The following is a 7,972-nucleotide window of genomic DNA, read 5'->3' as shown; positions in this document are numbered from 1 at the left end:
GCTGTTTCTCATGTTCCCCCAAAGTTTGAACGAGGGGCTGTGATTGGTTCATGTGAAAATGTGTTAGTTCACAGGCCTTTAATGAAGAGGTGCGGAGTCATAATGATGTGATTGTATTCTTAGTAATGTGAGAGTTTGGGTGGCATTTTGTGGGACAAAGGCTTATTAAAATGGCAAGAAACGACATTTCTGTTTCAGTGTGGACCAGCTTTGTTTGAGATCTTGCTCTATTTGTCTTTAATCTGTCTCACTGATTTCGCAGGGTCTTCTCTACCTGTATATTGTTGTGCTGTGATTTCCGCTTGCAGTTTTTTTTTCCATTCCCAAACACACACACACAAAAGATACTCTTGTGCGAGAGGACGAGTGAGTGTTTTCCTTTCTTGTAAATGTCCATAGAAAAATAAAACTGATGTATGGAGAAAAGAAGCGTGTTTTGACTCAGGTCTGAGTTGTACATTTGTTTTCACTGAACTTGAAATGGGTGCTCCTCGTGGCACTGAGTGGCTCTGATGATGACTGCTGCTCAGTGATCCATTTTAAAGAATGTCCTCTCTTTTATTTCTGTCCATTTTGACAAGCAGGAAATAAAAAAATGTACTATTATCTGATTTTGTCTACTGTTATGTTTCCAGCCAAGCAGCTCTGAAATTAAGAATTTAACTTTGTCTGTCCACAGAGTATCATCTGATTCGTATAAAAATGTCGTTTTAGAATAAGAGTATTTTCTCTATAATAAAAATGCTTCTTTGAAGGATGTTCGAGTTTCTATTTATAAAAGGAATATTAATCGTTTACTATTTGTTTGGGGTTAGTTCATCCCAAAATTAAAATGATTGATTACTCACCCTCAAGTTGTTCCGAAAACTAAGACCAAAAAATAGGTGGAATCTGAGAGCTCCCTCATCCTCCATGGACAGCATAGTCCAGTAAAATCCTCAAAACATATAATTTCAGGCACTCGTTTATGTGTTGTGCTTGGCAGTGCCTCTGATGTATTGCTTCAGATGCACCTGTGCTATGTTTAAACAGGGGAGGTTGTGTGCGGGCATCCAAAGGGGGGTATACACAAAGACTATAGAATACAAAAGACATGTCACTCGTATCATTTCGAATGGGGAAAAGTCTCACGGTTAATATGGTGAATGAAGCCCCGCCTTTTAGTACAGGAGCCTATCATCGATCAGTATATTGCGAATAAAGCCTGCCTTCTAGTACAGTAGCCAATCATTGATCAGTACAAACTGACGATACTCTGAGGGAGGAGCACAGACCAGAAGTGAGTTTCTGAAGATTTTGTGTGATTCGGACATTTAGAACTGAAACTAAAGAGATTGTTGTTGTTTAATTTTATTGATGATTCCTAATATGAAATTCAACTGTAAGCTTGGCAATCAGTTTTGCAGAATTCGATGTTTCCCTATTCAAACAGAATGTTCAAGCATACTGCCCGCGAGGCGTTTCAAAGGTGGCCTCCAAGTGAAATGTCTTGTCTTAAAAGGACTTTGGTATACATCACTGCACAGTACTTGTGAACATTGCTAGCACCCTATACTGACATCGAAGAGTAGAAACTGTTGTAAAAAAATCATTGTTTTTGTTTTATATGCGCTCAAAAGTATCCTCGTAGCTTGATATTATTCTGATTGGACCACTAAAAGCACATGGTCTCTTTTTGTGTACCTTTCTGGACTATGGAGGATAAGAGAGCTCTCAAATTTCATGTAAAATATCTTCATTTGTGTTCCAAAGACAAACAAAGACCTCAGGGGTTTGGAACCACATGAGGGTAAGTAATTATAACATCCTTTTCATTTTTGGGTGAACTAAAACTTATATATTGATAAAAACTATTTGTGAATGAATCAGTATTTTAAACATATCTTTAGATCACAAAACTGGCTTACACATTGCATACATTATTTTATGAGCATCTGCAAAAACTGACCACTAAAAGAGATAATTGTCTATTTTATAATAATTTACGACAAATTTGTGTGTTGTAATTAAAATGGAAACTTGTTCCCACAATGTACATTTTTTGCTGTAGTTTTTAAATTGTGACTTTTATTCTCCAGTTGAAGTTTTCAATTGTGATATGTGACTTTTAATTGTTGAATTTGTCAGGAGTTTATATTCATTTTGAGCAAAAATATTGCAATTGTGGGATATAAAGTCTTATCTCTGTGAAATGACTTTCCATTGTGTTTTTCAGAGATTTTCAATCAGGTTTAATCAGGACTCTGGGCTGCCATTTCATTATTTTATTTTGTTCAGCTTTACCTGTATTGCTGCATGACAGGGTTCATTGCTCTCTGAGAAAATTGCAGGCTGATTGATGAAAGCAGGAAAGGAACACCATGTTTCTAATACACATTCACATTCACTCTAAATGTAGCTTTGAAAAAGGCTCATGCTGCACATACAAAAATCCAAACCATGACACTATACCTCCACATTAACTGACTTGGCTCACTTTGGGTTGAATCTTTTCCCAGTTTTAAGATGAATATAATCTTTTCAATCAGATCAATATAGATTAAACTTGCTTTAAAGTGAACTTCGGAGCAGTTCTCTGTCCACCCAACATGCTCTTCAGGTCTATTGATTCTTTCTCCTCATAAAGTTTTGGTGCAGGGTTTCAGTACAAATTCTTTTGAACATTGATACACTTTATGTCAACATACAGATGCTCTACCCTTCTCAGAGCTAAAGTAATGATCAATTCTAGCTCCAGTGTTAAACTGAATTGAACTGTCCACTCCTGCATTTGTATTTGGACAACCTGCATTTAGGGTACCTGAATGAGTGATTGACACCCTAAAGATGAGATTTTTGATCAGTGCTAGTTTTCCATTGTCTCATTTAAGTTTTTTTTAAAGTGCCGATTATATAACTAATCAAATATTTGTAAAAAAAAAATGCTCTTTTTCTCATGTTAACATTTTCAATATTTAGGAAATTGTATGTTGTTCTCTATGTTTATCTCCACATTGCTTTACTAAAACATAAAATTTGGACTGGCAGTTAACTAAATTCTTCTTCTTCTTCTTCTTCTTCTTCTTCTTCTTCTTATTATTATTATTATTATAGTTGTAAAAGCTACCCAGAAGAAGAAGTCAACCTACTGTTGATTAAAAAAAAAAAAAAAAAAAAAAATTTACAAGTAGCTTAACTTTTATTTTAAATCTTGGATTTTATTCATGAAAGAAAAAAAATTACCAATAAAAAGGTCTGAAACATCAAAAGCGACCCCTATTAAAGTTAATAAGCTGTTGTTGGTATTGATGAATTTTCACATATTTTAACATTTTGAAGCTTTTCATTATTATTATTATTATTATTTTTATTATGCTTTAATACTTTTTCATTCAAATGATCAAATTCTGACTACGGAAAGCTGAATGTGTCGGACAGTTATTGGTTTTTGTCTATTAAATGACAAAAGGCTACATTTTCTTTCTTTATGATGTAATAACTTTGTATTTATAATATAAGTTGTTGTTGTTTTTTTATATTTCTTTTTTATAAATCTTTAGGAAATATTTTAGGTACATCAAAAATTGACCATAAGATAAGCTAATCCAGCTAAAAATAGTTCTTAAAATGTCACTAAATGTAGTATTTAAACCTTATAATCAAATAAAAAATAATAACTGCAAAAAGGTCCACTTTTTGAAAAAAAAGAACCACCTCTTTCAGCAGGCTGGCTACTGGCCTGAAATACCTTGGCTGAGACTGGTAAAGGCAAACATTAATACTAACAAACTGGTCAGAAGGGGCTTGCTGCTCTGGTTTAATTGTTTGTGAGATAAAATAAGGCATTTTTTTATGAAGGTAAATCCGTTGCGAAACTCGAGAGCTTGCAAATGTAAATGTGAGCACTTGTGATAATAATATTTGTATGTGTAGGTTGAAATGTACACTTACAGCTCTGATGTGAACAGCTGAAATCCTCGATTTGCACACACACACAACAACCCACACACTTGTGTTTTAAATTGGAAGTTGCAGATTAATAGTTGTGTATTTGTAAAATGTCATTCACAAATACAAAGTGACAGACACACGTGTGCAAGGCAAATTTGATTGCATCTTTGCTCTACAACCACAGGTCGGCACTCACAACCTCTCAGATTCGTCAGTACAACTACAAATCTCCCGCGCTCTGACTTTTGCAACACATCTCCCGCGATCTCTGTAGCAGAACTCATCTGTGCACTCGCAGATGCAGAGGCGTGAGCAGCGCGGGCGGGGGAGGGGCGGGGCAGGTGTAAAGCTGTTTGATTGGCTGAAGCCTGACCAATGAACAATGCCAGCAGCCAACAGGACTGAGGTGCAAAATAATCATTTCCCACGATTATTTTATTAGTTAGGGTTTATTTAAACTCTTTTCTGAAGAGATTCTTGTTAAAAATCATAAATTCTACTGTAATGTACATACCAGTAAAAGAGCAGCAAAGCCAGTTTATTGGCTACAGCCAGCCAATGAGATGGGGCGTTTCTGTTTGTCAGCACACAGGGCAGCTCACGTTGTTGGAGGCCTCGAGCAATCAGAGGGTAAGTTATGATTTTTTAATAATTATCTATATGTTCAATACTGTTAGCTAAGCTAAGGACTGTGCTGGGTGCTTCTCTTCTTTGTTTCTTATATAAGAAAACAGTTATGAGTTATGTAGGAGTTGCTTTCTATCATGTTATATGGTTCTAAAGATACGATTCAACCCACATGAAATAAGTTGTAATAGCATTTATAGTAAACAATATTACGTTTTTGAACCATACTAACTATAATAAACTGTATTATACTGTATATATTGCAGTATCTACAACTTTGTTAATGAATGCAACAGCACACTGTAGTATTAACTAGCATGAACTTTAATGAATTGAAGTATATTTACACACACACGCACACATTAATAGCAATTAAAAATAACACTAGGCGTTTCAGTTTCTTACAGATCATACTGGTTTTTGTTATTATAACCTGCATCATATCTATCTATCCATCTATCTATTTACATGTTTGTGTACAGTGTGTCCTTTATATCACTTTTTTAATTATGAAAGTTACTACCTTTATTTCTCAGTTTCCTGTAAGGATGGAGTGACAGGAGAGATCAGGATGTTTCAAGTCGATGAGGAACTCAGAGAAGCTGCATAGCTTGAAAAGGATGTTATTTATGCTAAAGATGACATGATGATCCAGCTCATCTACAAACACTTCAAAATAATTCAGATCATTCAAGAGGAAGCCGACTTTATTTTCTCTTTTTTCTTGCCAAGATGACTACAGATTTGAACAAAACACACACTCACCCACAAACACAACTTTTATTTTGATAATTGTTTAATGTAGTATTTTTACACTTTACTGTAAGGCAGGGGTGTCAAACTCAGTTCCTGAAGGGCCGTAACCCTGCACGTTTTTAGTTGCAACCCTGCTTCAAAACACTTAAGTGAAAGTTTCAAACAAACCTGAAGGACTCAATTAGTTTGATCAGGTGTGTTTAATTAGGGTTAGAACTAAACTTTGCAAAGCTGCAGCCCTCCAGGAACTGAGTTTGACACCTGTTCTGTAAGGGAATGTAATTTGTCAAATAAAATTTACAGTCCAAATAAGTGTAGTGCAAATGTCTAGTTACTTGTATTGAAATATTTCAGGGTTTTTCCTTGTTCATAATGAGATGGAGGTGGTAAATCCAACTTCATTAGTACCCATCAAATGTTATCTCCTCTTTAATACTTTGCTCAAGCCTTTACTAATGGTCAGAAAGCAAGCCGTTGTGTAAAGCTGGTTGATGCTCGCTGTAATAGAGAGAGATGATGACTGTTCAGCTTATGTTGCTTAACCCTGCAGATGAGATGCTCAAAGTGGACCCTCTGCCGAGCGATGGACACTGTCTCCCTCACCTAGTTGCTCTTCCTTTGAACACACATATCATGTTGAAGGATGCAAGTTGTGGACCTAAATCAGATGTAATGCATGTAGATGTATAAATTAGAAAGAAATGAAACTGCTTTAAAATGTATTAGGTTTTACATATATACTTCAATTCATTAAAGTTCATGCTAGTTAATACTACAGTGTGCTGTTGCATTCATTAACAAAGTTGTAGATACTGCAATATATACAGTATAATACAGTTTACTATAGTTAGTATGGTTCAAAAACGTAATATTGTTTACTATAAATGCTATTACAACTTCTTATTTCATGTGGGTTGAATCGTATCTTTAGAACCATATAACATGATTGAAAGCAACTCCTACATAACTCATAACTGTTTTCTTATATAAGAAACAAAGAAGAGAAGCACCCAGCACAGTCCTTAGCTTAGCTAACAGTATTGAACATATAGATAATTATTAAAAAATCATAACTTACCCTCTGATTGCTCGAGGCCTCCAACAACGTGAGCTGCCCTGTGTGCTGACAAACAGAAACGCCCCATCTCATATTAGGCTCGTTTGACTTGGCCAAAATCTGCGCAGAATTGATCACCGGTGATCACCGCAGGATGCATGCCGGTTAGAAATGTGTCCGCCTTGCCTTCGCCTCGCTCTGATGTCACGCTGACGTGCGCCAAAAAAACTCTCGCGATCGCGAGGCGGGTACCTCGGATAGAGCAGTCGGCCGCAGTTGCTCTCAAAAGACGGTACGCACTAAATTCCAGGGGTTTCATTACCACGACGTAAAATGGGCGTGGCTCGGTCTGTGTTTGGGAAACGCCCGCTTAAAAAAAAAAACAATACTGAGAGGTCACCGATCATGCGCAGTACAGGTTCTTTTTTAGCGCGGTCATTTCAAACAGGATGATTATGGATAAAGAACCTACCGCGGTGGATAACGAAGGAAAAAACAATCATACAGGTTATTTTTTTGTTGTTATAATGTTATATTTTAAAGATTTCATTAGCAAATACAGCTGACCTCGTTTTAATCCGTATTACTCCGTTTTACTGTCTCTGGGCTTTTGTACTTCCATTTTAAACCAAATAATAATGGTTGTGGTAAGATTAACCGTGTTTTTGTAGTTTAAAATATGGTATTCAGTCATGTTTAAACAAATAAATACCACATTTTCTTTAATAAATCGTGGTTAATTTTTCTTTCTCGATCTTAGTTAACTAACATAACTCATATTTATTTTCTATTTTTATTTAAAGTCATCATACTCAAAACACCTGGGATCAGGACAGGTATCTGATGTTAACTAATATAAAAGTGATCATACATGAAACCCCTGAGATCAGGACAGGTATCTGATGTTAACTAATATAAAAGTGATCATACATGAAACCCCTGAGATCAGGACAGGTATCTGATGTTACTGTATATAATATAAAAGTGATCATACATGAAACCCCTGGGATCAGGACGGGTATTTGATGTTAATACATATAAAAGTAATTATACATGAAACCCCTGGGATCAGGACAGGTATCTGATGTTACTGTATATAATATAAAAGTGATCATACATGAAACCCCTGAGATCAGGACAGGTATCTGATGTTAACTAATATAAAAGTGATCATACATGAAACACCTGGGATCAGGACAGGTATCTGATGTTACTGTATATAATATAAAAGTGATCATACATGTAACACCTGAGATCAGGACAGGTATTTGATGTTACTGTATATAAAAGTGATCATACATGAAACACCTGAGATTAGGACAGGTATCTGATGTTAATGTATATAATATAAAAGTGATCATACATGAAACACCTGAGATCAGGACAGGTATCTGATGTTACTGTATATAAAAGTGATCATACATGAAACCCCTGGGATCAGGACAGGTATCTGATGTTAATGTATATAATATAAAAGTGATCATACATGAAACACCTGAGATCAGGACAGGTATCTGATGTTACTGTATATAAAAGTGATCATACATGAAACCCCTGGGATCAGGACAGGTATCTGATGTTAACTAATATAAAAGTGATCAT

General features: G+C 35.6%; 1 long non-coding RNA gene across 1 annotated transcript; it reads left to right on the top strand.

The window, feature by feature from the left end:
• Positions 1-4,349: 4,349 nt before the first annotated feature.
• LOC137487727 (uncharacterized) lies at positions 4,350-5,625 on the top strand. The gene is made up of 2 exons (XR_011006420.2): positions 4,350-4,560; positions 5,094-5,625. It is a non-coding gene; the product is annotated as an uncharacterized lncRNA (long non-coding RNA).
• Positions 5,626-7,972: the final 2,347 nt, after the last annotated feature.

Source organism: Danio rerio, chromosome 15 (genome assembly GCF_049306965.1).
Source record: "Danio rerio strain Tuebingen ecotype United States chromosome 15, GRCz12tu, whole genome shotgun sequence".
Classification (NCBI taxonomy): Eukaryota; Metazoa; Chordata; class Actinopteri; order Cypriniformes; family Danionidae; genus Danio; species Danio rerio.
This window is presented reverse-complemented; position numbering and strand designations above follow the sequence as displayed.